General features: G+C 47.4%; 1 protein-coding gene across 4 annotated transcripts in view; it reads left to right on the top strand.

Annotated features, from left to right (window-relative positions):
- Positions 1–6,329, top strand: part of CDK15 (cyclin dependent kinase 15) — an 87,195-nt gene extending 80,866 nt beyond the window's left edge. For 3 of the 4 annotated variants that reach the window (XM_075933865.2, XM_075933864.2, XM_014577314.4), the window contains exon 14: positions 1,323–6,328. The gene's annotated coding sequence lies outside the window, so the exon portion shown is untranslated. Of the gene's footprint in view, positions 1–1,074 lie in introns of all 4 variants that reach the window. The other variant, XM_075933863.2, reaches the window with a different exon arrangement.
- The last annotated feature ends 16,209 nt before the right edge of the window (positions 6,330–22,538 follow it).

Raw genomic sequence — 22,538 nt, 5'->3', positions numbered from 1 at the left:
ATGTCTGAGAAGAGCTAGGCTAAGAGGCTGAAGTTATCTTAAATCATAACAGCATTGATTTCACGTGGTTTGCATTTCAGTTTTACTAGTAAATTAACTTAAAAATCCCAGTTCTGCTTGAACCTTTTACCTATCATTGCTATAAATAACACTTCAGATACAAGTGCTCAACTCATTTGAATAGGGTTAGTCAGACCTACAGACGAACTCAAAGAAAATACAGAAAATATAGCCCAGTTTGTTTACTTTGGGCATTTGACAGGAGTTCTGTGCAGTCAGTTTCAATGTTTCCTCTATGTAATCAGATAGGTCCCAATCCTATGAACACATGTAACTTTTTTCTTGTCAGTACTTCCATAGAAGGCTTTAGGACTTCTAATGTCAGTAAATTTATGCTCGTGCTTCCATGTTTGCATGATCAGAACCTCAGTTTTCCCTGTTTTTGTGGGGCTTTTGCACACAACATTTTTAAAACAGCACATCCTGGGCAAGTTTAAATGTCAACTCAAATTTGCTTCCAAGGTTCAGTTCCTAAGATGGAATGTCGTAGTGTAGGGATTTAGATTTATTTTTCACAAAAAGAATGAGATGTTAATAGTTAAATGTAAGAGAAATGTTTTTAGTATTTTAAAAGCTGCCAATTTGCTCAATAATGGTAACTTGGCATCTGAACCACAATATTGTATTCCTGCCTGAGAAATAGTAATAGAGATATAGCCGTGTTAGTCTGGTCTTGCTGAAACAAAAGACAGGACTATGCAGCACTTTAAAGACTAACAAGATGGTTTATTAGGTGATGAGCTTTTGTGGGCCAGACCCACTTTCTCAGATCAAATTGTGGAAGAAAATCGGCATGACCATATATACCAAAGGGATACAATAAAAAAAAGTGAACATATAAAATTGACAAATCAGATTTTACCTTGATGCAAATATCCAATGAAAGGGCCCCCTTTTAGCTTTGTGCTACTGAAAGTAGCTGGGCCACAGGGGGTATCTATACAAAGTTTTGAGTTGTTTTAAATTCAGCTTTAATTTAGCTGGGATTATATATTTTTTTCTTGTGGTTTATAGATTTAGCCTATCAAGACTCTCTAGGCACAAGATTTTTGCCCTGATAGGATCCCTTGCTTACAGGGTCAGATTCTGCTCTCAGTTACACCTGTGGACATTTGGAATAGCTCCTCTGAAATCAGAAGATGTACACTGAAATAACTGAGAAGACAGACTGGTCCCGGGAGATTTCTGTATAAATGTCACTTTTCAGTGGCAAAGAAAGAAACCACACAGATGTGCCCCGATGTGTCTTTTCTATTTTTTAGAAAGCAACGTCAGGAAGATGGACTTGGCAACCAAGATGTAACAGCACAATCTAGAGATTAGACCTTCCGAATAAGCCCAGACATTTGTCACTTAATAGAGAGATCCCTGGACCAGAAGACTGACAAACCAACAGGACAAATATGAGCTGACAACTGAAAGACAGTAGGGACCAATCCATGGCTTACAGAGATCTTGTCAGGCCTGGGGTTTGCCTACAATCTCCTCCAACAAAAGAGCTCCTGAGGGAAGGAGGGGATTAGTGGAAAGCTCAGTGAAGTTTCCAGGGAAGATGGTTTCTTGGATAAAGTCATCAACAGAAGGAATTGTTTGAGACTATTTGTTATAATTTCTAAGGGGGAGCTTCTGCCATTGCTAACAGGATTATCACTACACCGATTCCACACCAGCAGGGCATTAGAAATGTGCCTTGTGGGCGGGCTGTTTAGAGCCTAACCCAGAGGTCTTGTAAGGCTGTATCCAAAAGAGATCCAGGTGTTTATGGCGGCAAGCTCAGTGAGGACTTAAGATGGTGAAAAAAGATGGTTTATGGTAAAATTGTTGCACCATGAGTCACAACCCTGTGTGAATCTCCTGGATCTCTAGATGGCTGACAGACTATGAACACAAAAGGTGCTCTCTGGTGTTTCCTGAAGGGAGAAGGTTGGTGGGAGTAGCTGACTCCTACCGCATTTCTTACAGAGATTCTTCCCGGAAGGAATTCCTAACAGTGCTCTGTTTCATCCAATCATCCATCACAACCTTGCACATCTCCTAGTATTTGGGGAAGTCCAGAATCTGTAAGCTTCAGGAGTAAAGCTGGGAGGGAAAGATTCTAAATGTCAGATCATGCAAATCCTATGACTGTGTCTAGACTGGCCAGTTTTTCCAGAAAATCTGCCGCTTTTCCAGAAAAACTTGCCAGCTGTCTACACTGGCCGCTTGAATTTTTGCAAAAGCACTGACTTCCTACTGTAAGAAATCAGTGCTTTTTGCGGAAATACTATGGTGCTCCCATTCAGGCAAAAGTCCCTTTTGCGCAAAAGGGCCAGTGTAGACAGCTGAGATTTGTTTTCCGCAAAAAAGCCCCGATTGCAAAAATGGTGATCGGGGCTTTTTTGTGGAAAAGCGCGTCTAGATTGGCACGGATGCTTTTCCGCAAAAAGTGCTTTTGTGGAAAAGCGTCCGTGCCAATCTAGACGTTCTTTTCTGAAAACGCTTTTAACGGAAAACTTTTCCATTAAAAGCATTTCCAGAAAATCATGCCAGTCTAGAATAAGCCTAAGTGTGGGAATACATCTTACTTACCTATGCAGTGCCACTGAAGTGAACGGGAGAACTTGTACGAGTAAGGCATATGCTGATGATTACAGAGTGCAGGACTGGATCCTATACCAGTGATGATTTAGGGGAGGGCTGGGAGCCTATGGCCTGTTGCAGGTCAACCTGCTGCTTAATTTCATCATGCCCATGGCAAATTTCTGCACCCTGGGTTGGAAGCCCCAAGCCTTGGTTCTCCCCTGTTGGTCTGGAGCTGTAGGCACTGGCTTGCCCCACTGCATGAGGAAGCCAAGGTTCCACTCAGCTCCTGGAAGTGGCCACTATGTCCCTGCAGCCCCTAGGCACAGGAGCGAACAGGGAAGCTCTGTGCATTGCTCCCACCCTCAGTGCCATCTCTGAAGCTCCCATTGACCAGGACCTGCAGCCAATAGGACCTGCAGGAGCAGTGCCTATGGACGAGGGCAGTTCGCACTGAGCAGAACACTTCCCTTCCCTACTAAATCATTTTTTTTTAACAAATACAACCTTTTTCCTTCATTGCAGGACTGTGGCTTTTTGGGCATCTTCTAAATTATTCCTAAACAATTCCAAATCATCATTCATATTTTTCTAATTAAATTCTTCCTTTTAGCTGATACACCTTACAACTGTTTTTAGCTTTATGAAACTGGCTTGTTTAAAGCACCAACTATATATTCTGCTCATTTGGACTTTATTCTGTTTGCACATTATAAATGTGATTGAAACATGATCACTTATACCTAAGCTACCATTACATTTTAGTTATGCGATCAGTTCCTCTTTATCTGTCAAGAATAGGTCTAATATAGAATTAGTGGTTGCAACACTGAGATAGGATATTGTAATCTATAATATTTAGAATTTCCAGCAATGTTTGAGTATTGGCAGCATGAGACTTACTACACCTCCCAAACTGAAGTCCCCCCATGATCATGCAGCCTGTTTCTCTTAGATATGATTGATAAATGCATAAGGAGGTTGGCCATTCTGTTCCTTCTTATGATTTGGTGGTCGGTAGGACATCCCAAATGTGATCTTTATCCATTAAGACACTAATTAAGATATGAAGAAGAGCTCCATGTAAAATCGAAACCTTGTCTCTCTCACCCACAGAAGTTGGTTCAATAAAAGATACTACCTTACCTGCCTTGTCTTGCTGATCCATAAACATTCAAGATTATTTTCTTCAGAGCTCCCATGACTCGGGAACAGATAATGCCATTCCATTTTTTATACAGAATGCCACTCCGTCTCTCCTTTTGGTTACTCAATCCTTCCTTCATTTTACCATTCCAACTGCATCACCCACCCCACCAGGTTTCAAATAATACCAACTATATTGAATTTAGGCTCATAAATTCCTAATTCCAGTTATGCTTGTTTTTTACTCAGGCTTCTAGCACTGGGTATACACAATTCAGCAATTTCTTCTCTTCATGCCCTTTGTTTCCTCGATTAATTTTGTTCTCAGGATCTTGATTCTGTACTAAAATCTTTTTACCCTCCCCCCACTTTTTTGGGGGGGAGGATGTGTTAATGCCTTTCTGACTACTCCAGACAGCTAATTAGTTCCCTTTCTATGGAGGTGAAGGCCATCCAAGCCATAGAGCCCTGTCTCCCCACAGAAACCTTCTGCTTTCCTTCGCTCATGGGATGGGAAGGATCTCCGAGAAGATCACTTGGACATCCTTCTTCAGCATGCGTCCCAGGTCCATGAAGCCATCTATTATCTGTGAGCTATTCCGCAATGCAGTGTCATTAGAGCCAATGACAACCATCACCAATGGATCCTTGCCCATCCATTTCAGAAGCCTATCCAGTCTTAGCATGACACCTAATGTCTTGACTCCAGAAAGACAGCGTGCCGTCCTGTTGCCCACTTCTATGTTCTTCCAAGTCTTATCAGTATTGAACCTCTAACAAGGGTTATCTCTCTTCCTTGTATAGTTGAAGAACGTTTTGTGGGCAAGCTGGCTTTTCTTACAGCTTGATCCAAGCTGCCGTCCACAGAAGTAGGCCCTTCATAATTGTAGTTTCCCATCTATTTCTATGTTAAATTCCAACTTTTAATGTTCTTTGGAGAAGGACTGTGTGTTTTCTAAAGAAAAAAAATCTCCCCAATGAAGAGGTGTCAATTGTCAGATGGTGAAAGCTTCTAACAGGTTCATTTCCAATGTGTATTACGGACCAGTGATAGAGATGTAGCCGTGTTAGTCTGGGATAGCTGAAGCAAAATGCAGGACAATGTAGCACTTTAAAGACTAACAAGATGGTTTATTAGATGATGAGCTTTCGTGGGCCAGACCCATTTCCTCAGATCAAATAGTGGAAGAAAGTAGTCACAACCATATATACCAAAGGATACAATTACGGACCAGACTGGCTCTCCATTGTCACTGTATAGTCATTTACAAGAGCAAAAGTAGGTGTCCAAAGCTACCAAGTCAGAATGGCAGTGGTTTCTCCTACCTTTGCAGAGGTGTAAATGAGCACACAAGGGGCAGGGCAGTGAAGAGCCAAGGGCTATAAGATCTATTCTGGAATGATTATGGTCTGATGTATCCTCCCAACTACAGGCCATTAAGCACCAAAAGCATGTTAAATGAAAGGACTTGTAGTGAATAGAAAGTGACAGAGCTCTGGAGGCTGGAAGCGCCTCCCTTTCTCAGAGTGGTTTCTCTCAGGACGATGATGACAGATTCCCATGGAAAGCAGTTTTTGCAATTGCAAAGCAGCTGCTTTTCAAAGCTAAATCTCTCTGCCCTTTTACATTCCCATGCCCCATCAAACCCAAATTGCCAAAGGAACACATCCCACCTTGTGGGGGTGGGGAGAGGGGGGTGGAGGAAGATGAAGATCCTGGCAGCAGGAGGTGCTGCCTCTGGGCACTTTTTTCCTATTCCCATGGTGGAAATACACAGGATTTTTAGGTGGGACTTTGGGAGGGAAAAGGCAGGGAAAGGGATGCTCTACACCAGTGGTCCCCAACCTTTAGGGGCTGCCAGGAGCCCAGGAACGGGGCCACGCATGCACTGGGCACCTGGGGCCCGGGGCACAAAAATGGCTCAGGCCAGCCCTGGTCACTAGGCGGGTGCACATAAATGCCCCAGTGGGCACCATGGCACCCGCGGGCACCACGTTGGGGACCACTGCTCTACACAGCATCGCTGATACCACCTGCAGGCCCCAAAGCCGTAAGGTTTCCTTCCTAAATTACTGAAGACTGAGGAAGCACTAACTTCTGAAGGTTTCCCTTTTGCCATGGGACACCCTCCCTGCTCAAGGCCAACCCAGACATGATTTTTGGGGCAACAGCTAGCCAGGGAACACCATGCCGGGAGTTGTATCGCCAGGAGGGCTGGGTAGGAGATGCTACACAGGAACAGAGAGGCATGTGCCTCTAGCACAGGAGTGGGCAAATATCTGTCCACAGGCTGGATCCAATCCACTGGGAATAGCCCCTGGCAGGCCCCCACACCGCCATGTTTACCTGCACCTTGGCCATGGATCGCCCTTTCTGGCCAATGGGAGCTGCGATCACCCGTACCTGTGGATATGCACGTAAATTAAGCGGCAGCAGCCCACCAGGAGCTAACCCTGGTGAACCGCGCCGATTTATAGCCCACCCCTGATCTAGCAGATCACCTAAAGTCCAGGCGAAGTGTGAGGCACCTTGCAAATTCTGTGAGCTACACTTACACTGACCATCCATCCCAATCTTTCTGGGACAGTCCTGATTTGTAATGTTCTGTCCCAATGTCCTGCGCAGCACGGAAATGTCCCAGAAAAGAAAGCCCCGGGACTCCAAACGCAGCTGGAAGCTGATGCGCGCTGCTAATTCCACTCCCCCTCCATTGGATGGGGGAACAGGAGCCTGGTGGGACACTTTCTGAAGCCTTTCCCTGTTGCTGGGAATCCAGCTAATAGGAGCAGGGGGAGGTATTTCCTGGTGGAGCTGCAAAAGCAAGTAAGCAGCTGCGATGAGGGGAACAGGCCGGTCCAACAGTGTGTGGGGCCAGAGCAGCGTGGCTGAGCTGGGTGGGCGGGGCCGGGAGCAGGGCAGCGCGGGGCCCTGAATGAATAGCCGGGTGGAAGGGGTCCTGAATGAGCGGCCGGGTGGGCGGGGCAGCGCGGGGTCCTGAATGAGCGGCCGGGTGGGCGGGGCAGCGAGCAGGGCCTTGAATGCACAGGGCTCAAGGCAACCACTTTGCTCCCCTTGCCCAAGGGCAGGTCTGGAGGGGAAAGCAGGGAACCGTCTCGCTGGTCAGCTGAGTGGCGCAGGAGGGGACTGCGGGGGTGTGAGGTCCAGCTGAGTTGCGGGGCAGGGGGAGGGGAACCAGCACTGTGCTTCAGGCACAGAACCGACTGGCTGGAGGGGAGGTGCAGGGAACCGATGCGCCGCTCGGCTGGGCTTCAGGGAGTCAGGAAGCCCAGTGGGGAGTGTGGCAACAGGGAGCCTGGAAGGACTCCTCTGGTCTGGAAAAATCCCTCATCCGGGACCAGGCAGGTACCAAGGGTGCCAGACCAGAGAGGTCCAATCCCTACCCCAAATCCCCTCCTGCACCTTCCCTCCTGGCTAGACACCCTTCCCCCAGTCTCCTCCTGCACCCTCCCTCCCAGCCAGACACCCTATCCCCACCCTGCCACTGCATCCACCCTTGCTCTTTCACCCTCCCTCCTGGCCACACATTGCACTCTCCCTTGCTCTGGCTCCCTCCCTCTGGCAAGACACTCTACTCGCAGCCTGCTTCTGCACGGTACCTCCCACCCAGACCTTGCAACCTCTCCCCCTTCTGCACCCCACCTCCCTTCCAGATCCTGCATCCCATCCCTATCCTATTCACTGGCAGCCCTGTCCCACACACTCAACCCCCTCATTTTTGGACCCACCCCAGAATCTAAGGGGGTCCATAAAATCCACCAGAAAAGTGAATCTGACCTATGACAAGCCTTGAACCTCAGTCCTGCCTGTCCCTGTCCCTTGTCCTGGCCCTGTGAGGCTGGAGCACCAGAGGAGTGAGGTGTCTCAGTTGGGAGCCACAGTGAGCGTTGTGGGAATATTTTTGCTTCTTATTTGTGTGGTCTACAACTGATTTTTTTCTGTGATTCAGTGCCCCCCCCCCAAAAAAAGGTTGCCCACCCCTGCTATAAAGAAAACATTGAAACCTTTTGTGTTGGACATAACTTATTTTACTTTATTTAAAATGAAGTTTGATGAACTAACATGAGAAAGTTAAAACTTAATTTGTTTATTAATTTAAATCATTCTCCCTAGCTGCAGCACTAAGAAAATGGCTCGGGCATAATTATGTAATTAATGGCGAGTTTCCATTAGCAACTGGTGGTCTGCAGACAGGTTTACATTGAGACATGTGGTTCACATGCCAAAAAGTTTGAGAACTGCTGAAATAGAGGCACTCCTGGCCTCTCCCCACAAGTTAATGCAGTTAAAGTTGGATTAATGCAGTTGTCGTATAGTTACGTGGGAGGATGGGAGTCCTATGGGGCCCAAACCCATCCCTATTGGTAGAGGATGATGGGAGGAGTTTTTAGAGGGGTCACACTACACCCTTTACTTCCAGTCATGTGTCCATCTTGACCCCAGAAGTACTACCACTAGGGGTGGGACTTCATGTGGCAGGTGGGTGTGGCCTAAGGGATTGGGGCATGGCTAATGAGGCTAGGGGCATGGCTAACGTGTCCCTATTTTTGGTGCAGAAAATATGGTCACCGTAAATACTACTCCTTGTCTTTTCATGGTGGGTCAGGAAGGGGAAAAGGATGAAACTGTGAAGTGGATTTTATGGTCCTACACTATTTTTCCAAATGTGAAAATGGCTTTGGGGGATAGTGGTCATAAAATACCGAAAAACAATGAGTAGTCCTATAGCATCTTAGTGACTAACAAAAAAATATGTATACTATGATGAGCTTTCGTGGGCACAACCCACTTCTTCAGCTGAGCAGACGAGGTGGGGTTTGCCCACAAAAGCTCAAGACACTGTATATTTTTTGTTAGTCTCCAGAGTGCTATAGGACTACTCTTTGTTTTTTGTTCGTTTTTTTCTTTGAAAGTTACAGGCTAACACGACTTCTCCTCTGAGACTTTTAAACATGAAATACAGACTCTTTCACCTCACGGCTGCCAGTTCAAACCTAGCCCCCTTGGGCCAGTCACAAGTCACTTACCATGCGTTGGGTGAGCTGTTCTGAGGTGACAGTTCATGTTTGTCAGGTGTGATTAAAGCTAAATATTATCATCACTGAGTGGCAGCCAGCATGAGAAGTTATGCATTTTCTAGTAAACAAATCACCAAAAAAACCACCCCAACCTTTGTTGGCACAAAGAGGCAACCTTGCTAGCAGTATTAGCAGAGAGGCCAAGGACTGAGTGAGCTCCCCTCTCTCCCACACCCTTCAGGACACTCTCAGGACAGGGATCCGGTTCGTTAGAAGGGCAGGGTGGGGGTGGAAGTGGGGCTCCATCAGTGCACCAGAACAAACAGCAAAATATCTATATCTAAAAGAAATGTGAATGAAAAAGCCCTTTGATTTAGTAAACATCTTTTTTTTAAAAAAATATGCACAATGTAACAGCAGATATTTTTTAAATGAACATTTCTCTTTAAACAGCAAGTAAATCAAGCCACTTCCTTACCAGGTTAAGAGGCTGTTTTGCTTCAGCCCGAGGGAATTTGCATGGCCAATTTATGGCCCACCAAACCCCACAGAATTCTTATACCAACGCTGACAAACTCCATCGATAATGGCACAAATGGGCAATGCACCGTGTACAACAACCCCTTCCCCCCACCCCCCACTGCCCTCCACGCACACACACGCACCATAACCCCAAACTGCATTTGGGGAACACAGATAAAAGACCTGACTCGGGTCATGTGACAGGTGTCACTTCAGTAATGATATTGGGGGCAGAGATAAAAGTCCTCTCACTCTGGTCATGTGACACAGCTTCATTACTCTCACAGCAGGTGGTCCGCACTGCTCAATGCCTTTATTTTATTTATTTATTTATTTATTCTGTGATAATGAGAAAATGTTTAAACTCCCGTCCCTGTGTTTAAACACTTCTTCCTGCTGACAGCAGCGGGGGGAATCCCTTGATCAACTGTCAGATCGGAAAGTGCAATTTTCCTGGAAAGTAAACAGCATGTTTGCCAGTTGGAAATCATTTTCTGTTTGTGGGGACTGTGAGTGTTGGAGCGAGGGAGCCATGTTCAGGGTGTCTGACTAGTCAGGAATGGCTGGGGAATAGGAAACGAGCTAAAAAATGCCTTTAATACTGTACCTCTGATAATATAAGCCTGTGGTTTTTGATATTTCACTATTGTTACACGGCAAAAATAAAACCTCTTACGGATTGTATAGGAAAAAGTTTAAAGTCAGCTCGATGACAGACACCTGGGAACCACTGCTAGCTAAACTCTTTGTGTTTTAATAGAAACTCTCCTTCATGTCAGGCGATTAGCCGAGATGGTCAGAGATGGAACCCCATGCTCCTTGTGTCCCTAGGGAGGGGCTGGATGACAGGGGATGGATCACCCAATAATTGCCCTGTTCTGATCATTCCCACTGAATAACATAAAGGACCCCTGAGCTTCCAGCCCTTTGTATGGGATGAGACTGTAAAGCGGATTTTATATTTTTTCCAATGTTGGGGAACTAGATGGCTATGAGGGATGACACTGGCTACTGTCACAGGGCAGGATACTGGGCTAAATGGAACACGGGTCTGCTCCCATATGGCCGTTCTTATGCCAATGAAAGAGGAACAAAAACAAAGAAGTGCTCAGATACTAGTTGATGTTTAAGATGGACAGATCCCATTTCCAGCGGGCAGGGAAATAGAAAAAAAAAATCTTAGATCCTAGTGATGATGATTGTATGAGAAGAGTATGTTACATGGGTCTGACATCAAACCAGTGAGCTGTATCCTTTTTCCAAGGATGAGAAAAATGAAAGACAACTATCATACAAGCATATCAGTCATGAGGATTAGAGTTTGGGATGTAACAAGGAATGGAGGCTCAGGTCCTATGATTACAGGAATTAAACCCGGCTATGATGACGGGCCATGTTATGTCTGAAGTAATGGGTACATAATATCATAAAACTATTCATCACTGCCTTGGAATCAAACAAAATGTAACTTTACGAAAAGCCCATTTTTCTCTCTTGTACTCGGCAAATATCTTTTCAGTGATCAGTTCTCAGAAAAAAACCCACATTGTGTGGAAGATTTCAGTTAAAAATGAGTGTTCCAATGTACTTTCGCTCAGAGACATACGCATGCTTCGTTGGAAGCACGTGCCTAATGCTGTCCTGAGTAAGGGGGAACTGAGCTGTTTTGGCTAGCTTGGTTGCCCATCCCTGATCCTGGCACAGATGTAGCGGAGATCAGAATCTGGCTTTTTGTCAACAGTCATTAAGAACGGGCCAGGTTTTAAAGGAGAACTATTCATTTAGCAGACTGACATGTTGCAGCTCTGAAATGGGGGATTTCCCGGGGGAGTCTCCGAATCACTACAGCTGCTAACTCGGAACAGGAGATTATCCCTCTCCCAACCCAACAAGTAAGAACAGGCCAGACAGGAGGAAGGGTTTATTTGGGGAAGGAAATAAAGCCCCTGCTTTGCCTCACAGCCCCCTAAAGGAGACAGCAGCACAGAATGTGAGTCACAAATGTTGGAAAGACCCAGGAGGATCATGACACCAAACTGTAACTGCCTTAGACATGAGACTCCCCTGATCTCTGAAACACTCTGACATTTGGCAGCCTGACAGCTTCACAGTTCCACAAGAAGCTTCCTAATTAGAGCCTCTGTGAGAAATGATCCACAACTTGAAGTTTGTTTCTGACTTCCTTGCTGTACTTTCTCCCCTTTTTTCTCAGTTCCCGCTCCCTCTTTCACTCATTTTCTTCCTCTTCTCACTGCTTTCTTTCTCACCCGCTCACTGCCCCTCCCCTCCATCTCTGCAGGCAGAGGCAGTGAAGTGAAAGGCAAGACAGATGTTGATTTCTTTCTGTCCCCTCAGCTAAGTACAACCCTGGGCAGAAGTGCACCTCCTGTGATCTAGTGTCACCCTTGCATCAGACTGAAGAGAGCACAGCAAAAATCAGTCACAACTAGTCTGCCAAAAAAGGGCCCCGTTTCATCCTAGTTTCAATACGTTAGAACAAGACATGGGTCTAGACCAAACTCCTGGATACAAACACTTCCTAATTGTGGGGGAACAGAGAGGGTATGTTCTCATCTGGATTCAGATCTGAATTTTGCAACTGTGCCCCACACCTGTAACGGGCTGACCCAGTATCCTGGATCTGCACAACCTTGATTTTTGGCTGGAAGAGAGGGGAAAATATGGATGAGAATTTGGCAGCTCAGGCTCATCTGTTTAAAGCACAGTCTAATATGAGAAGTAGTGGTGATCTGATGTATGGGGAGGTGGTAGGGTGGAGATGTATCCAGGACTGCAGATGAGTATATCCTTAAATGTACATGCACCATTATACTTGTTTGTGGAGCTTATTGTTTTGGGGAACATCCTGCCACCTTTATCATACCAAGCCCATGGCAAGCACTGTAACCCCGATAAGCAGGGCCATCACACTTGGAACTTGACCACATGAATAAGTTGCAACTGCTATCACAAGTGTATATGACTTAATGGACCAGATCCAATTTGCAGGAGGGACAGATCGTTTGATAAGTAAACCCCTTTACAGAGCAATGGGACTGGCAGCTCAGTCTCTAACGCATGACAGTCACTATGCACTACGCTTACGCATAGGATTGGGTATTAGAACCAGCTTTATGGTGCCAGGGAATTCAGTTCCCACCCCTGCTTTTTTCAAAGAGTGTTATAGCCTAACTCCCACCTGCATAGTCACCAGTAATGGGCAGAGCCCAAGAGATTTTGGCTGAAGCTGGTAAATGACGGCTAGGTCTGCATATATATTGTATAGGCTGCTCTGCAGGCATCAGCATGGTGTCAAGTAGGATCCCAAATCTCGGTTGTGGGACTTGAATCTACAGCTATTAACCATTAACCTTAATGGAGGTTAGAGATGTAATTCAAAGCATCCAATGAGATTATATGAATTGTGTGGCATCATTAAGGCTCCTGATCCAGTGCCCAGGAAAGTTAGTTTCCACCAGACAAGGTCCGCAGCAAATCAATCTCTTTAGTCACAAATACTTTTATCTGCAAACATTGTGGACATCACTCTAACCCTGGCACGTGCAGGCACTTCCAATACTATGCTTGTCCATGCCTCTGATTCAGAGCTATCTGGATCAGCTGGTGCATGTGGCACAAGCAAACCGTCTGTTTTCATATGGCTAAATGGAAACATGCACCTCTGGGAACCCAAATGCAGGTCACCCTTGAAGGATGGAGGACTCTATCCTGGGAAGCAGTGACTCAAACGCTACGTCTACACTGGCATGATTTTTTGCAAATGCTTTTAACGGAAAAGTTTTTCATTAAAAGCATTTGCGGAAAAGAGTGTCTAGATTGGCACGGACGCTTTTCCGCAAAAAGCCCCGATCGCCATTTTCATGATTGGGGCTTTTTTGTGCAAAACAAATCTCAGCTGTCTACACTGGCCCTTTTGCACAAAAGCTTTTCGCAAAAGGGACTTTTGCCCGAATGGGAGCAGCATAGTATTTCCACAAAAAGCACTGATTTCAGACACTAGGAAGTCAGTGTTCTTGTGGAATTCAAGCGGCCAGTGTAGACAGCTGGCAAGTTTTTCCGCAAAAGCACCTGCTTTTGCGGAAAAACTTGCCAGTCTAGACACGGCCAAAGAGATTTCCAACAACACGATGACCCTCGAGTAAATACTGCTGTTCCCCATGGCTCATATTAACAAAGGCTTCCTAAGTGGACTCTAGCTGTGGATTATCTGAGAGACTATATCTAGTCTTTTTTATGTACACTGAATAAATCCAGACCCGGACAAAGAGGAGAGCCCAGACTTGGGGAAGGTATTCGTTTTGCGTGGCCCGAGAGAAGTTTGTGGTAGAGAATATAGTGGAAACGAGAGGCAGAGGCACCGACTTTCTCCTTTCTCTTACTCTTACCTTGCCTCTTCCTGCTCTGCACCTCCCCATGAGTCACGACTCTGCTCCACTCACGTCTTCCTGCCCCTGCTTCACCCATTCCCCCAAGTATGTCCTGCCTTCGGTCCTCCCCTTCCTGCTACTGCTTCTCCCCCTTCCCCAGTGCTGACAGTCCACTGCTGTGCAGCTGATTGGCAGCAGGTTGGAAGCATGAGGGCGGAGAGGGAGGAGCTGATTAGCCGGCCTGCCAAACAGCTGATTGACAGATGACTGGTGGGTTCTAAGCTCCCACCATCTTTTTCCTCCTGTGTGTGCTCCTAGACAAAGGTGGCTGGTAAGATGCTTTGCTTCTTATGTAATCCTTTATGCCAGTGGATGCCAAAATCAGACAGGGAGCCTTTAACATATACTTAGCATCAGTGTAAATTATTTTCAAAAATTCAGGTAAATCACTCCCCCGAGGAGGCTTAGTGATAGCGATGGATCCGCAATGCCATAGAAAAAAGAGTTGCTTCTGTTTCTGTTAATCTACATGGTTTTGGGGGTTTATAATTTAGTCATTTTCATCTCCTTCAGGCCAAAACTTGAAATGCAAGTTGGCAGCCCGGAGGAATTTATTTTGTAATTTTGTAAAGGGCTTCATTCAGTGTGATAGATTTAGAGCATTTGTAAAAAGCTTGTTGGTTTTAAAAAGCTTGAAGGGAAAAGCAGAACAAACAAAAATCAGTCAAAGTGAAAACCTGAAATTTGGCAAGGGCCAAATCCTTTGGGCAAACTGATCCGGGAGAAGATATGTAGAATGGATCGCAGATAAACAGCAGAGAAAATGCTGCCCTAGAGAACAGTGCCTTTTTCCAGATACTTCCATGTGCCAAGCCGGGATTTCTATAACTCAAACACCAGATTGCTGTGGTCCCAACAGAGCTCCTTAGAGAGCATCTTCTAGGAGTCACTAAGGCAGATTATATGCCCCGTGAGGGCAGGGGACTGGACTCGATGACCTCTTGACGTCCCTGCCAGTTCTATGCATCTATGATATAGTCTAAAATGTTTTTTTTAAACTAAAGTAGTACATGATGAAAGTTCTTTCACACCTTGTACAGATTAAATGCTGCCTTTCCTAGCCATGAATGTAGTCATGTGTCTATACCCACCTATGGGTCTGTGACGAAGCAAATATTAGCACTCAGGAACATTCAGCTGATTATGCAGAATCTCTGATGGACATTCCTTCCCTGGCTTGATTTTACTGGGGTTTCTCACAGCACTGAAAGGAATCGGGTGCTCAAATCCCACTGAAAAATTCACAGCCTTAGTAACAATCCAACATAAGCTTCATCTTAAAACCCCATGCGTGGCTGTTGCTAAGTTTTCCCCCACTGAAATTTCTCCTCTACACCTGAAGGAATCATGGTTCATCTTCTATCCTGGCTGGATCTGACTAAATCTACTCGGCACTAATTACATTATAACGTAATTCAACATGCCAGCACTGGATAACAGGATGATTCAATAGAGGAGTCCTCTATCCTTAAAAAGGGTGCTTGAATCTGCCACCTTTTTGTAATGAAGATGCAAAGCTATTCCCAAAGGTAAGGCCAGACACAAGGGGTGTGTCTAGACTATGGGGTTTTGTTGACAAACGTGGGCTTTTGTCAACAAAACTATACCTGCATCTACACTACCACCGTGTTCTGTTGACAGTAAGTCGACAGAACGCGGCAGTTGTGTTGACAGTGGTAAACCTCATTCTACGAGGAATAACGCCTTTTTTCGATAGTACTCTGTTGAAAAAAGGCGCGATTGCATGCAAACTGTGCTTTTTCGAAAGAGAGCGTCTACACTCACTTTCGAAAAAGCGGCTTGCTTTGTCAACAGTACTGGTTGTAGTCTAGATGCTCTTTTCCGACAGAGGCTTTGTCGACAGTATCTGTCGACAAAGCCTCTGTTGAAAGAGGCGTGCAGTCTAGATGTACCCATGCAGGCTCAGTGCAAACCCTTAGCATGGCCCCTGTTGCCAGTAGTCACAAGGTGGATCACTTAGAAAAAAGGAAGAAATTAACATACTGACCTCCAAGATGATTTCAATGCCGATTTCAAAGGCAAGTGCTGAACATGCCAATGCTGAAATGTGAATCTTGTCCTCACACATCAGACGTAACATTAAGGAAGCAGCCCAACACGCATCTGATGAGTGCACATGCTGATCAGATAGGAGGCAAACCAAGGTAGGGTTCACCTGATGTGTGGTCACAGAGTCCTAGAATTGTAGGACTGGAAGCAGCTCTAGCGAGGTTGTTTCCATTGTTTGTGAAGTCATGCAAGACAGTATCTCACTAAAATCAATATGTACCACATCTGCTGCTTCCCCCCAGCCACCTGACTTGGGAACCTGTAAAAGGCACCTTTAGGTTGATTTGACATGATTCAGGCTCGTACACAGGAATTGCTGTGGGGGGGGGGAGGCTGGAAGCTGTGGGAGGAGCTGGTGGCTACCCCACTCCCGTGACCCAGTCCCATCTCTGGCCTCACTCCTGGGGAAGGGTGAGGAATCAGCCCCAGTCTTCCCCCGGCCGGCCAGAGCATGGGGGAGGGATGCTGGGGCAACACGCCGGTACTGCCTTCCCCGACAGGTCATGCTTACTTGGAGGACCATGGCGGGCGGCGCATTCGCCTCTTTCGCACTCCCCTGCGTACAGGCCTGTGATTTGTTCTCGACAAATCCATGCTGACTGATGAGATGCTGGAGTTTGTCACTTTATTAGAAGTCACAGCAAATCCAGTTTAGGGATGTGACAGGTTAACCCAGTGGTCCCCAACCTTTTGGGGCTGCTGGGCACCCGGGGGGGGGGCATTCACACACCGGGCACCTGGGGGCAGGGCCGCACATGCGCCCGGGGGCAGGGCTGTGCACGTGCCTGGGGGCGAGGCCACCCATGCGCCACGTGCCCTGTGCCGGCGCCACCCCTGCGCCGCACTCCCGGGGTCAGCGCTGCTCCTGTGCCGTATGCCCAGGGGTGGGTCTGCCCATATGCCACGCGCCCGGAGCTGGTGCCGCTCCTGTGCTGCCTGCCCAGGGGCAGGGCCGCCCATACACCATGCGCCCGGGGCCGGAACAGCCCATGCACTGCATACCCAGGGCTGCCACCGCTCCTGTGCTGCACGCGCGGGGACGTCCATACACCGCACGCCCAGGAGCCGGCAGCACTCATGAGCTCTGCGCCTGGGGCCAGCGCCGCTCCTGTGCCGCGTGCCCAGAGGCAGGGATGCCCATACGCCACATGCCCGGGGCCGGCACAGCCCATGCTATGTGCCATGCGCCTGGGGGCGGGACCAGCCCTGATCACTCGGCAGGCACACAGAAATGGCCCAGCAGGCGCCATGGCACCTGCAGGCACTGCGTTGGGGACCACTGGATTAACCAGTTAGCACCACCTTTAACGGGCGATGCCTGGAGCATCCCCTGTCCGTGGCGGGCCTGGGAGCCGCAGGCAGGGGCTGCTCTAGTCAGTTAACCAAGTAAATAGGATTTTATATTCCCAGTTTGGTTCAGGCAAACCTGGCATCCTTGGGAAGCCATTCAGTTGGACATATGCCTTCAGGACACAAGATTCCTTATATGTCCTTCTCCTCTACAGTCAGCCTCAAACAGCTCCACTACAGGGGGCAGGGTGAAAACTCAGCGCGCTTATTTTCCCGGGTGAGGGGTCGAGTTGCCTATCTTACACAACCCCTCTCAGATCAGGACGTCTGGTCACTGCACCCAGAAATGGATTGAGCATTGCGCCTAGAGGGATAGTCAGCCCCCAAAAGCTTGTATTCCACACGAAGAGCAGGAGCGGTACACATACAGTCATTTCACTAGGTTCATTTGGATTAGGGTTCCAGGGACCCAAAGCTCCTCTGCTGGTGCAGTTTCGGTAGCACTGTCTGAACAGGCCCTGAGTCATAGGGTAGCTGTTAAGTTCAGAGCTATAAACATCACCAGGGCAGGCTGTTCCTGGATGTTGCAGGACTATATGGAGCAAAATTGCCATTTTTAAGCAGAAAACAAATGTTTAATTCTTCAGGGCGTCTTGCTCCATTATTTCTAGAGGGTCAGGTCAGCTTTGACAAGGTGCCTACAGAGGACAATATCCCAGCCACTTATACCGACATGGGAAATTCAAGAAAGCAGCTGACGGGAGTGAATGAAAGGAGCTATGCTATTCAGGTTTGGCAGATGAGCACATACGCGTCTTTCCATTTTCCCACGTCCACACCTGTTTGTGCCTTCTTGTGCCACTGTTGCACCCATGGAGGGGACTCGGGTGGAGCTCATACATTAACCAAACTCAGTTATCCCATCAGAAAACAACAGAGCTGTGAAGATCAGCTGCTGGACTTGCTCCATCCTAGGCACTGACCCCAAACACCTGTGAAATCTAATCCCTGGAGAGGACCTTCCTGCAGGTCCTGGGGTGAAGTGAATTCTCCCTCCTCTTCCCAACCTTCACAGCAAGCTCTGCTAAGTTTAGCTCCCCTCCATTCACATGAGCGGAGAAGGCCAAGACAGCCCCATCTTGCTATTGCTATTGCTTCTGCCATGCTCCCAGATAACAGGTCAGAGGGAAGGAGACAGAGAAGGTGTCTCAGCGGGCAGCAAGAGCCAACAGGTGCTCAGGCCTAATGGTGGAAGCAAAAGTTCCGCCTACCAGTTAGAGCTGCGACCAAATGCTACCGCCAGGGGGTAAACCGGAATCATGAGCCAGAAACGGAGCTAGGCTTCAGCCCAAGAGAGGCAGAAGCCAAATGCCAGAACTGGAAGGTCAGCCAGAGGCAGAGCAGCAAAAGACTGGGGCTAGGCCTGGGACCCGGGACCCACTGCGCGGCTGGGAGGGTCAGGCTGCTGCGCAGAACTTGGCCACCAACTCAATGCAGGCCGGCTCCCTGGCTGCTTAGCAGGGAAGTTAGGGAGCTTGTCAGCACAGGTCCTACCTGCTCTGAGCCCTGACAGCTGCCCACACTTTCGTAAACTGAGCTGCACCTTCACAAAGCACACTGGCCCACGCTCCAGTGAGCGCCGCAATGCACAGTGAGTGCCTAGGGAGGTTTGTCTTTCCTTTGTTCTGACTAAGCCTCCAAATGGCACTGATGCGAGCAAATGAAGCCTTCCCTAACTCAGGCAGATGTCTGAGCTCCCCGCATGGCATCCAGATTTACCATGTGTCCAAAACCACTTTAAAAGGGCTGGCCAATCTATATATATATCAACGCGCTCTCTCTCTCACATACACACTAAACAATAGTACTAATGAGAACTGAAGCCAGTCGTTCGAAGCATTGTATGATCTCACTCTACCCCATTTAGAGGATAATCTACTCTAGATATTATTATTTTTTTATTAAGTAGCTCCTTTCATCCCTGTAGCTTGGCACCAGGTTCTGATTTATTAATAGCTGGCTCCCCCTGGACTAGAGGGAGCAAGATGCCATGTTGCAATAGGCTTTAATAACTCCCTATTACCCGTTAGTAAATCACAGGCTAGCACTTTGCATTCACGGAGTGAACTGAGTTAGTTCCCTTGACCTGAAGTATCTTTGCCCTGTTGTGCCAAACTACCTGCTAAATGATTTTTATTAAACCCTCTGAGAACATTAACCTGGGTTCAGCCTGCTCTGCTGAACTTTTAGCTATATTTTCGGGAACAGAGACCAAGTGTGATAGAAGGGTTAAAGAATTTCAATGGATGTTGCCCATATTCATTCTGCCCATTTCATACCAGGGTGTTTTCCCACAGGCTGCAGCAGGATAGCATGCAGCAGAATTAATGTTTTTATTATTTTAGCGGAGCTCATGTTTTTTTAATGTCTTCCAGTTTGAAGGGAGGGTTGAAATTAAGGCCAACCTATTTGCATTGTGAATAAAGTTATCCACCCTCCACAAATATGCAGAAATAAATGCCTTCTAATGAACCCTGGAGGACTGAGCCTTTGATATGGATCTTGCTACGGGCATTCTGTGGTGGGGAATGAAGTTCCAGACAGACTGAAACCCAGCATGGCATGAGGTAGGGGGCCAAGCAGTTTTTCTCAGAACGAGAGAGAAAGGAAATTGGATTATCTTGCGAGCAGTTGGTGTTTTTCTGTCTCCAAGAATCTGCAGCAGAGAGGCCCCAGTTGGGAAGTTCTAGTCAGCCTTGTTTAAACAGTAAGCCTCCCCCTCATCCAAACAAAACAGATCATCACGCGGGAGATCCAAACTCTTACATCTGCTGCTCTGACTGGATCCAGAGTTGGTGGAGAAAGAATAAAAACTTCTGGTTGTTCTTGTGGCTGCTGAGAGAGAGAGAGAGGGAGCGGGAGGGAACACATACACTGACACACAGATTTTACTCTCTTTGAATGTGACATCTGGCTTTCAAGGAGCTTCCACAGCAGGCACAATCAGGGCAGCGCGCACGTCAGTTCCCTCAGACAAATCTAATGCCATTTACCACGCACCCAATAAGCTCAAAAATCAACAAATGCAGCTGAAGCCCCTTAACAGAGACTCTCCGGTTCGGTGAGTGGCTTCCTAGGAACAAATTGCTGGATAAAACACATACCTTGGCAATGATGATGCTCTCTGTGATGTCAAAGGGTCCCTTAAAAAGCCCATTTTTCTGTGTTAACCCCTTCTTTCTAGGAAGTCAGAGAACACAGTAGGGGGAGGACACCAATGGCTGGAGCATGGCAAAGTAGAAGGATAAGCTAAGTATAAGAGTTGTTGGGAAAATGGAGCATCCAATGTGATTCCAGTGAGCAACATGCAATTTGGGGGTGTAGAAATTTGGGCTTCCATGTCACAACAAACCATGGAGGCAAATCCTTCCTCTGGACTTGCAGACAGAACTAGAGGACACCTCCTAAGTGAGATGAGGTAATGGTACAGTCATAGATCAGGAAAGCTGGTGTCTAGGATCGGCCATTGTCTCCTTCTGTGGGAGCAGACAAGGGGTCACTTAAGATCTCCCCTCTCTCCGGGTAGACATGAAGATAGAGGGGTTAGGGGTTGGGACTATCTGACACTGGAAAGGTTCACTGAAAGCCACAACCCGGTCAAGATGTGGTGTCCCAATATCGGTTTGCATTGCCTGTGCCATAATGCTGCTTCAGTAAATGAGTCACAAAACAATGCCACATGCTAACGGACTAGTGCAATATCGCAACAGCAGTGGGTCAGGACATTACGTGGAATTAGTAGAGAGTCCTTGCAGTGGTGTATGGACTGGCCGTCCCACCCTTGGAGTTGTTGGAGCCCTTCAGAATAAGGCTGTGAGGCACTGAACGTCTTGTGAAGTGGGGCACAGCAACCTCAACTCCCAGGGAAGTCTAACAGGAGTTAGCCCCACACAGCTCTTCGTTTGGACTCAGTGATTTACTGGGGGCCTCTTCCAGCCCTCTACTATTTTGATTTCTACATGCTCCATTTAGATGAGGTCCTCACTATGGGAAAAATGCAACCCATCTTACACCCAACACTGTATCTCTCTGTCATTCACAACAGGGGAATTCTCATCGGTCCGTACCCGACACGGCCTAAGTAGGTTGGTTGTGGCTACAATACTCTTCAATATTCAAAGGCGTCATCGAATTTTAATGACCACACGTGGCCAGGACAGGACCCCTCACTCCATTCTGGGCATTGACCCAGGAGAAAGCCCCGTCCACTGAATCACCAGTGCTACTCTCTGTCCCACCAGGGTCTTCCCTAGAGGTCTCCCATTTAACAAAAAAGCTGCCTAATAACTACCTGTAAGTACGAGAGAGTCAAGATGTACAAGAGCCTTGTAGGTGAATGCTTAGTGAACACGTTCCTGATCCAGACCCTTTCAAGACATGCCAAGTCTAGAGGAGACTTTGTATACCTTCTGGATACTTCAGGGTTGGCATTAATTTGAACACCTTAATTTTGACAAATGGTCTAGCAGCACCTTAAAGATAACAAAACACTTCAAGTGGGTTGTACCCACGAAAGCTCATGATACCATCTACATGTTTTGTACCCACAAAGGCTCATGATATCATCTACATGTTTTGTTAGTCTTTAAGATGCTACTAGACCATGAATGGGGTGTTCATGGAGGGGTAGCACCTCTGGTCAGAGGACACGCCGTACTCCCTTGGGAGTAGTTCGTCCACCTTTGGTTCCCACTTGACACTCAGCTCTCACCTGTGGCTCCAAGTGGCTGTAGCGTGCACAGCGGCCACACCACGGGCAACGGCTTCGACTGGTCGGCTGAACCAGGTGAGGGTAGCCGATGGGCTCTGAACCATTGGTGAGTTTTGGGCTTGTCACCCAATGCATGTGAAGATTGGATTCGGTGGACTGCGCGGAGGAATCACCATGTGGTCAACGGGCAGAAAGGCGATTTCCAGCAATGCTTTGTGGACAGCATAGAGCATGGCAAGACACGTAGAACGCCCTGGTCATCCACTGCATCCAGCTTCCATTCCAGCCGTCTTGACTATGTCTTGCCACTGGAGCAATGGAGCTTGGACGAGAGAGTGAGGTTGACGATGCGCAACTCTCCCTCAATTTAATCAAATTTACTCGCCTGTCACCCATGTTATCATCCATTTCTTCACCCTAAGTCCTGCGGCGATGGGCTAGCTGCGAAACGGCAGGTGTGGATACACTGGCGGCTGCAGTGGCAAACCTGCACGCAGGCGGCTCAGGCTATAGGGTCGTCTTCCACTGATCTGAAGCAGCAGTGGTTTTCGGCAGCCACCTGGGCGACTGAGCAGTCCTTTCTAGGATAGCACTGCTCACCTCCGTAGTCTAAGGAAGGGGCTAGAAAAGGTGCC

The sequence above is a fragment of the Pelodiscus sinensis genome, chromosome 7, assembly GCF_052426305.1.
Source record: "Pelodiscus sinensis isolate ZL-2025 chromosome 7, ASM5242630v1, whole genome shotgun sequence".
NCBI classification, from domain to species: domain Eukaryota; kingdom Metazoa; phylum Chordata; order Testudines; family Trionychidae; genus Pelodiscus; species Pelodiscus sinensis.
This window is presented reverse-complemented; position numbering and strand designations above follow the sequence as displayed.